Here is a 10684-nt window from a genome sequence, read left to right as displayed (position 1 = left end):
GACCCAGCAATGCCACTCTTGGGAATATACCCAAGAGATGCCCGATCATATGACAGGGGCATTTGTTCAACTATGTTCATAGCAGCATTATTTGTAATAGCCAGAACCTGGAAACAACCTAGATGTCCTTCAATGGAAGAATGGATGAAGAAAGTGTGGAATATATACACATTAGAATACTACTCAGCGGTAAGGTTTAACCATCTTAAGCCTTGAGTCAGTGGGAGCTGTGCTCACAAGTATGTTCAGTTATTTGATCAGTTTCACCAACTGAGTGGGATTCTTTGTGTGTTCTGACTTCTGAACTTGTGATGCTGGAAGGGCTCAATGTAAATGGGTCACTTTTATGCTCTAACTTACGTTATAGCAGAAGACTTCCACTGAAAAATACCAATGTCAAGTATGTGGTTTTAAATATTTGTATGTGCACTATGAGTATGAGAAAGAGTGAACTGTGCAGAATTCTCTACTGAGTGGACCTGGTTTAAATAAATATATTTTCCTTAAGCCTCAGTATTTAAAGCTATAACATGGGAATAACATACCCTATTTCACAATGCTGTTGGAATAACTAAATGAAATTATATAAAAGTTACCTGTGTGTCTACTCAACAAACATTACTTTAGTTTCTATTGAAGAAAATACTGAATTACCTTGAAAACTAATTCAATAATAAATTCTAACATATTATCTGTATAGTTTGGAGATATTTAGAACATTTCACAAAGATTAAGAGATAGAAGTAAGATGGCAATATTACGCTATATTAGTAAATTAAAGCCACTCTGGAAAAGGGGTGAAAAGAATAAGAGCTTCATGAAATGATTCATGGCATTAATTTCTTCCTCTGTGTGTCTTACAACATGCTGCATATCTTAAAGACATACAACAAAGCTATTGTTTTAAAAATTATGAATTGACATTATTTTCATTAAACTTTGGACAAATATATAGTTTGGACAATCTGTTTTGATAAATATATATATATATATATATTATGTCAACACATAAATGAAATTAGTAAGGCTTTGAAGAAATGAGTGGATCTCTTGGGCTTTTCTTGTCATTGTGGTACCATTCCACTTGGGATGGAGCAGAAGGAAAATTGCTCTGTCGGTTTCTAGGTTAATTACCAGTCATCATGTTGGCTGTTTTATGAGAAAAAACTGCAATTGTCACATGTTCAAATCTAACTTTGCTAATGACCCTTTAAAAAGACTTTTGTTAATTACCTAATTTATCTGGCAAATTAGGCTGATTTAAGAGCACAATATGCCTGCTGTATTTTCCTTATAGTTTAAAAAATTTAGAATGCATGTGAAGATATTCTCTGCTTTAATTTCCCATCATAGAGGTACACGTCTTTATCATCCCTCCCAGCCCCTGCTCACAATCATGAATTACCTTTGATAGGCTACAGAGAAAACAAGACTTTGGAGAAAGCCCCCAGAGGCTAAACTAAATAAAAATTGCTACTAAAACAAAGAAATCCTGGATTTTGAAGGTATTAAAGTCAGATGTAGGAAGTGACAAGGCACGGCCAGAAATGGGAGCGGTGAGAAAAGCATAGATGAAGAATTGGGGGAGATTCTTTCAGCCAGAGCAAACTTAGGTTCACTGGCTATATGTGCTTTTCCAGTTGGCAAAGACTTAGACCTCCTTAAAGCCTTAAAGACAAAGTAATGCTAAATGACAAAGGGTCTCCTCTCTGATTACAGCAGTAGTTAATAGCAAGGGTAAGACAGGGGATATGGCTTAGCAGGTAAAAGAGTATGAAAGTATAAAGACCAGAATTTGAACCCCGACACCTAGTAAAAGTCATGTGTATACTCCCTTCCCTGTAACCCCAGCACTGTGTAGGGAAAATACAAGATGATCACTGGGACTCATTGGCTGGCAGCCTAGCTCCTGGTTCGGTAAGAGAGCCTGTCTCAAAGGAATAAAGCAGAAGAGAGCACAACAGCTAATGGATATCTTCTCTTGGCCTAAACAGTATGCACTGACATCATAGGTATTCCTACACACACACACACACACAGAGAGAGAGAGAGAGAGAGAGAGAGAGAGAGAGAGAGAGAGAGAGAGAGAGAACAAGAAAATAAATACAGGGTAATGCGGCAGGGTGGGGCAAAGCTTTCCTAATGCCATCGATAGTAGGACATCCTAGTCTTTACAACTTTTCTTCTCCCATTCCTCACTCCTGCAGAGTCAGATAATAGCATCTTAAAGTACTTTACTGGGTGAGATTTTCTTGAAAAAAGGAAGGCAGAATTTTCATGTTTTGGCTCTACTGGAGCTCTGACTGCAATGTCCACCACCTACCTTCTTATGCAAAATATTTAAAAGCCCACACTCTCCCTAGGCCCATCTTCTGTATTAGTAAATTCTGATGAAATAATCAAGGAGATAAATGAAGATTTTTATACAATATAGAAGCAAGTCTCAGTTGGAATCTGAGATCTGACCACTGGATGGTGGGATGGTCTTGAAAACTCCCTTTCCTTTTTGCTGTGGCGATCTTATCTGATAAGCAGAAGACAATCATAACAGCTCTGTGAACTGCCCTGTGATAAGCCCACACACCTGCCACTGTTGTCTAGATGTTGCTGCAGGGGAATTATGGCTGTCAGCAAGTTAGCTTACAGCATCTGAATGATTGCAGGTCTACTCTTTGGAGTACTTAAGGTCAGAGTTTTAATGGTCAGCTCATGCAGTTGGAAAATGAAATGCCTTGCTGTTGTTGTTCTTGTAATGTGTGGACACTAATATAAAATGCTCAAAGATGTTCCGTTTGGATGAGAATTAAGCAAGAATAGTACAGTGTCTAAACAGACTAGGACTCTGACAGAACTCTTTGCCCTGTCTTAGTCACTTTAACTTTTTCTCACTTGAAAAAGTACTGGGAATCATATCAAAGACTTGTCTGTCAGAGGGTAGAAAGCCTTCTCTATCTCAGCTACATCCCTCGTTCTAGGACAGTCCTTTGAATATGTAGCATCAGCTATTTCTTAACAATAAAGTGATAAGCACATAGCTAAAGGAAACAAGGTCTTTAATGTCATCACTGAACCATAGCCTCAGCCATTGAGCTGTCAATTAACAGTCTTCTTGGTAAAACAGTTAATGGATTTCTATATTGTTTTAATTATTGTAGGGAGTTATTGATTTGTACAATAGTACAAATATACTTAGTACAGAATATAAAAGCCTGCTTATATACATCTTAGAACAAAGGTTCAGATATGGACTTTTAAAATACAGACGGCTCAGAATGATAATTTAAATGTGAATACTTGCATAAGGCTTTTTCGGCCTTGCCTAAACTTGAATTCCTTCAGGCCATTCCTGATCTCTGCCCTGTCTCTTTCAGCATTCATTCACATGGATGATACTTAAACTGGTGTTGGATTCATGGTCAGGAATCACACTGACATCCCCAGTATGAATTCATATCGATGGGATGGGGCATGGGCAGACCAGATTATGATCCCAAATACTCAACTTTCTTGCTATGCCACTTTAGGGTCAAGTTACTCACAGCTTTAAGTCTCAGTTTCCTTTGTTGGAGAATAGTATCAATACCACATTCTACACTTTTTTGATGTCAGGAAAGAAACAACATGCCCATTTCAGTTGTCACCTGAATTCAAACAACTATGTCAAAGAGAAACGCAGGGTTCTCTTGCAAGACGATGTTCCAAAGATAGCTAGTATCACGCTGCATTCTCCAGCCTTTTTGGAGACTTTGGTCAAGAATATTTAGTTGCTTTATGACTTTATCTTTCATTTTGAACCTCCACATACATTTTAGAATAATTTCTTTTATCCAGAAAAATTATTTGACTTGGATAAGCTAAGAAAAGCAGGAGTCTGCTATGTAAACCTTCCAATTACCTTTTATACAAAAGCGAGGCAAATGAAAAAGTTGTTTCTCACAGGGATGAGAGGTTGGCTCAGTGTGTAAAATACTCTATGTGCAAGTGTGAAGACTTGAAATTGATCCCTAGAACACAGGTCAAAAGCAAAGTGAAGTGACATCTGAGTGGAAGTCAGACACAGAAAGATCCTTGGTGTAGGGGTTAGTGGAGGGATTGCTACCAGTTAATGTAGCTCAATTGGCAAGTTAGAGGTTCAGTGAGAGGATCTTTGAAAAGGTAAAGTAATAGAGGAAGACACCTCTGGCCTCTTCAGGAACATAGCAGCAAGAAGTAGCTTCTCAATCACCAAGGCATTTGGTTTATGATATAATGAACCAGCAATTCCTTTGCTACATATTGGACAAAGTGCATCAGTAAGTAAACTGATGCTCATCCATTTTTGGCATACATACTAACTCTGGTATCCCAGGCAGGTAATTCATTGACCCACTGTCATCTTGTGCACTACACAGTATAAGGCATTACAGGCATCGTGTGGGCAATAAAATGAGAATGTGTGTAGTCACACAGATCAAAGAATCCCAGGCTAACTGCAAGATAAACCAATTATATTTTCTTTATTATAAGGGGCAAATTCATGAAACAGGAACAAGAAGTCCAACCTCAGTTGTGTAGCACAGGAACCAGAAAGAGCAGGAACCCTGGGCAGGCTAGACTTTTTCTCCAGGTACCCAAAAGGTCAAGCCCTAACCTGGCCCTACCTCTTAAAGATCATTGGCTGGCAGGGATTCTCTATCACCTCCCCATTTTGACTAAATAAGAGAGTTCTAAATTCAATACAAAACAATATACACTAGGAACCGATATCAAGTATACAATTAGTATCACAACCAACATAAACAATATTAAGCAAGGAACACATGCTAATTTTTTTTCCTGAAGATTAACAACCCAAATTATCTTAGGCTATTTCTTTTATTGATTTTGTTGAGCTACACATTTTTTTCTGCTTCCCTCCCCTCCTGCTCCTTCCTCTTCTACCCTCTCCCATGACCCCCCACTCCCAATTAGTTCAGGAGATCTTGTCTTTTTCTATATCCCATCTAGATTAGATCCATGTATGTCTCTTTTAGGGTCCTCATTGTTATCTAGGTTCTCTGGGATTGTGATTTGTAGGTTGGTTTAAACAATGGAGTAGTACATAGCAGAAAAGAAATAATGACAAATTGAAATTTACAGGCAAATGGATGGATCTAGAAAACATTATATTAAGTAAGGTTACCCAGACCCAGAAACAAAGTTGTCATATGTACTCACTCATAAGTGTTTTTAAACATAAAGCATACTAAATGTTTTAATGAACATTTTATTTTAAATTTTATTTTAAAGAGTCTATGTCTTGCATTGGAAATGTCTTGGCTAAATTTTAACAGGAAGGTAACTAAGACTTATCTAATCTTCAAACCCATCAAAGGCCTGAGAAGGGAGATAATATTACTTGAGTAGGCAAGAAGTGCAATCAAGCAACTTCCAAAGACTGCAATATATGACAGAGACAACTGACCACCTGAGCAATCACTCAAAGTTTCATTTTCAGTGCTGAAGCAACCAACTTCGGCTAAGGCATAGAGTAACTGACAGATAATTTTGAGAGGCAGGAAAAATTTCAGAACCATCTTACTCTGTCTTGGCAAGGTTTGGAAGTCTTTTTTCTTATGTTCTACTTATCCAGTCTAGACACCATACATTTTGTCAGTAGTGGAGACCTGGGCACTTCCTTGCCCAAAGGCCAGTTTTGCCAAGAAGAAAACAAGCTCCAAGTGGAGTATCTTCTGTGCTCAACATTCTCTCAGGAATAGACTGGTGCTGTGAAGAGCAATTATGCCTCCCATTAACAGAACCCTAAGTTTTTTAAATGCCATGCTTTACAAATCCTTGAAGTGATTGAAGATTACCTACCTATTGTTGTAATAGGAGCAGTGGGGCTGCATCCCCAGCACCCTGGCCACCTGCTAGCTTATGCCTCGAAATAACAACATGCAAACTGTATTCATTTAAATATTGCTTGGCCCATTAGCTTTAGTCCTTACTGGCTAATTCTGATATCCCAATCAACCCATCTCTAATAAAGTGTAGCACCGGTCTTACCAGGAATATTCTAGCCTATGTCCATCCCGGGTCGGAGCTTCATCGTGTGTGCCTGTCTCAGAGAGCAGACCTATCGCATCTACCCGGGAGAGCGGAGCATGGCCTCTCTGTCTGAGGCGTCTGGCTCTGAGAGGAGCTGCATGATTTCTGACCTCACTTCCTCTTTCTCCCAGCATTTTGTTCTGTTTACTCCACCCACCTATGTTCCTACCTATCAGGACCAAAGCAGTTTATTTAACCAATGACCTTCTCCATCAACCTATATAAAGTACAAACTCTATGTATCTAAAGAACCTAATTAATCTATTTATATAACAAACATGAATGACTATTGACCTTAATACTTAAAGACTAAGACTTCATATTAGAATATTAAACAGTCTCTAAACTAATGAGAACAATGACCTCAAAATGTAAACCATGTGTAAGTATCTTTATTAGAGGTAGGAATATATAATGCAATATGATAATATATCCTAAAAATTATATCAATATACAAAATGTCTTAAACAGAGGTAGAAACATGCATGCATATAATCTGACAAAATAACTTTGAATAGGTGTAAAAATATTGTAAATAAAAATAACAAATAAGATTTGAACTTTTATCAATATACAAGAAACTATACCAGTGTAAATTCTCCATAAATAATAGCTCACAAGTATTCACTCTATTACCCATTATTAATATTATTAGTGTGAATAACTCATTGACCTACTGTCATCTCAAGCAGTACACAGTATAAGACATTATAGGCATGGTATGGGTAACAAAATGAGAATGTGGATATGAAAAAACATCTTGGAAATGAAGGACTTCTGCATTAGTATTAAAATCACATGACCTTTGAAACACATCAGTGACTTGAGCCTCTCTTTTTCCTCTTCCTCCTTCTATTTATTCATAAAAGACACCTGCTGCAACTGTTTCCAATCAGTGTGCTTCCCCTTACTTTCCAAAGGAAATTCATTTTGAAGAACTCTTGCTTGTGTAACAAAATCAACTAATTCTGAAATAGCTTTCAAGTTAGCAATCAAATGTGAGCTGTCTTTTAATTCATTCTTAACTGTTATTTATGGAACCTCCCTGTTGAGCAAACCTTGAGATTTGGAAAGAATAAGAGAAAAAAATATATAGGAAAAGCTATAAAATGCAGGAGGAAAGAGAACAGTGGAGATGCTAATTTATAGGCCATGACAAACTACCACAGTGGCTCAAGCCAATAGTAATGTATTCTTCCCCAGAATACATGGCCAGAAGTCTGAAATCAAGGTGTCAGCAGACTCAAATATGTCTTTAGAGTCTGCCACAGAATCTATTTCATGCTGATCTCCTGGCCAGCAGTCCTTGACATCCCTTGGCTTAAAGACACATTGCTCAAATGTTTGCATTTATCTTCAGATCATACTCTTTGTTCATTTTTATCTTTTCTATTCTGTCCTACAAAGACACTTATCATTGCACCTAAGTTTCATCTGGATGAGGCAGGATGATGTCACTTCAAGATCCTTATTTAATAACATCTGCAATCATCCTCTTTTGAAGTAAAGTCATAGTAAATGTTATAGAAGGATGTAAGTTTGTGACTCAATTAAATCTACTACAGTAGACTTAGTATTACCTCAACTTAGGAAAATTTAAATTCTAAATTATACCCTGATTAAGTACTGTGTAATCTTTTTATTTTTACATTGTCACTTGTAAAAATGTGGGCATGATAATGTCTTTAGAAAACTGTGACAAAGATACTCACTCCATGAATGGCAACACTTGCCTAATGTAAGTTCATAGTCGGGGTTTATGAAAATTAGTGCCAACTTAATGGAACAAGGTACCAAATTTAGTGAAAACTACCTTGAAATGGGTTTCAGAAGTTCTTTTCTTAATGCAACCACTATTTCAGTGGTTCCAACACCACTGCTCAGTTCTACTGATCATATTTCTTATGGTGCAGTGTTAGAGCCTCTATCTGCAAAGTTAGACAGAAACTCTCACTGCAGAATTAACTCTAGAATATTTTGTGGGTTTCTTCATCTCTGGTACATTGGAATTCTGCAAGTATAAAATGTAAAGCTTTGTTATGAGTGACTGGTTGAAGAATGTATACAAAAGTATGAAATTCAATAGAAAGTAGCTCCTGGAGCAACAAGTTTAATTTCTAATGATTCTGGAGGTTTATGTCTGGGGGAGGCTTGGTTAGAGCACCTTCCTCCAAGCCATTTCTAGAAAAACGAATGAGTAGTCCAAAATAAAATTCTAGGATAGTGCTTTCCAGATTGCCAACTAAGTTGATCCTTTCTACCTGCATGATTAAATTTCTCAGCCAAAGATTTTCAAAGAAACATGAAAACATCTTTGAGAAATGTTCCAGCTTTCCTTCATATACAAGAATCATCTGCAGATCAAAAGATTTATGATCCAACGAAATCTTGTTATATAATTGTTGTGCTCCTTATGGGAAAACACTATATTTATTTATTTATTTATTTATTTATTTATTTATTTATTTATTCATTCATTCATTCATTCATTCATTTATTTTGCATCCTGACTGCAATTTTCCCTCCCTCCTCTCATACTATGTCTTCCCACAATCTCCCCTCTCCTCAACCCACTCCTCCTCTGTTTCTGTTCAGAAATGGGGAGGTCTTCCATGGATATCAACAAAGCAAAATCCAGTTAAGCCGGCTTTCTTTTTTCCATTGTTTAACTTTAGCTTCTTTATCAAAGATAAGGTTTCCATAGGTGTGTGAATTTATGTCTATATATTTGATTTAATTACATTGATCATCTTGCCATTTTATGGCAATACCATGCTGTTTTTATTGCTACAATTCTATGATAGCATTTGAAATTTATGGTGATACCTCCAACAGTTCTTTTATTGTACAAAATTACTTTATATATCCTGGATTTTTTGTTTTTTAATATGCAGATAAGTATTGTTCCTTTCAGATCTATTAAGAAATGTGTTGAAATTTTGATGAGGATTACATTGACTCCATAGATTGCTTTTGGTAAGGTGCCATTTTATAATGCTAGTCCTACTAATCAATAAGCGTGGGAGATCTCTCCATCTTCTGGTATCTTCTCAAATTTCTTACTTTGAAGACTTGAAGTTCTTGTCATGCATGTCTTTTCCTAGTTTTGTTAGTGTTACTCCAAGATATTCTATATTGTTTATGTCTATTATAAAGGGCGTTTCCCTGATTTCTTTCTAAGGCCTTTAATCATTTGTCTATAAAAGGAATACTGTGTGTTTGTTTTGTTAGGCTTGTATTTAGCCACTTTGATAAATCTGTTAATCAGTTTTAGGAGTTTCCTGATAGAATTTTTTAGGTTGCTTATGTATACTATCATGTGATCTGAAAAAGGTGGTACTTTGACTTCATCTTTTCAATCTTGAGTCCCTTGATCCCATTTAGTTGTCTTACTTTTCTAACTACAACTTCAAGTACTTTATTGAATATATATGGGGAGAGTAGACCTCTTTCTCTTGTTCTTGATTTTAGTAGAATTGTTTGAGGTTCTTTCCATTTAATCTGATAAGACTTTTGGTTTGTTCAATATTGCTTTTGTTATATCTAGGTATGCTCCTTGTATTTCTGATTTCTCCAAGTCATTTATTATGAAAAAGTGTAGAATTTTGTCAATGACTTTTTCTGCATCTAATGCGATAGTCACATAATTTTTTTTTTCTTTCACTTGCTTTATATGGTGGATTATATTGACAGAATTTTGCATGTTGAACTATCCCTGCAGCTCTGGAATGAAGCCTACTTAATCATGGTGATGGTGGATGATCCTTTTGATGTATCCTTGGATTTGGTTTGCTAGGATTTTACTGAGTATTTTGCATCAGTGTTCATGAGGGAGATTTTAATTCTTTGCAATTTTATTTCTTTGTTAAGTCTTTGTGTGATTTGAGTATCATGGTAACAGTGACCTCATAAAAAAGAATTTGACAGTGTTTCCTCTGTTTCTGTTTTGTGAAATAATTTGAGGAATACTGGTATTATCTCTTTTTGGAAAGTTTGGCATAATTCTGCACTGAAACCATCTGACCTGGGTCTTCTTTTGGGGGGTGGGGTGGAGGACTTTTAATGACTGCTTCTATTTCCTTAGGGGTTAAAAGTCTATTCAAATTGTTTATCTAAAATTGATTTAATTTTGGCATATGGTATCAAATTAAGAAATTTACACATTTCTTTTAGATTTTCCAGGTTTGTTGAGTACAGGATTTTTTTTTCTTTTTTATTTTTTTATTGAAAAAATTTCTGCCTCCTCCCTGCCTCCCATTTCCCTCCCCCTCCTTCCACTCCTCTCACTCTCCCCCCATTCCTTTCCCCCTCTCCCCACTCCTCTCCCCCTCTTCCCCACTCCATTCCCCCTCCCTCTCGAGTCTGAAGAGCAGTCCGGATTCCATGGATGGTAATAGAAAACACTATCCTGAGTGAGGTAACCCAGACCCAAAAAGATGAACATGGGATGTACTCACTCATAATTGGTTTCTAGCCATAAATAAAGGACACTGAGCCTATAATTTGTGATCCTAAAGAAGCTAAATAAGAAGGTGAACCCAAAGAAAAACATATAGTCATCCGTCTTGATATGGGAAGTAGACAAGATTGCTGGGCAAAAACTGGGAACTTGGGG

The sequence above is a fragment of the Alexandromys fortis genome, unplaced genomic scaffold (genome assembly GCF_014885135.2).
Source record: "Alexandromys fortis isolate MF-2015 unplaced genomic scaffold, M_Fortis_MF-2015_v1.1 scaffold_183, whole genome shotgun sequence".
NCBI classification, from domain to species: domain Eukaryota; kingdom Metazoa; phylum Chordata; class Mammalia; order Rodentia; family Cricetidae; genus Alexandromys; species Alexandromys fortis.
Note: the sequence above shows the minus strand (reverse complement) of the source record.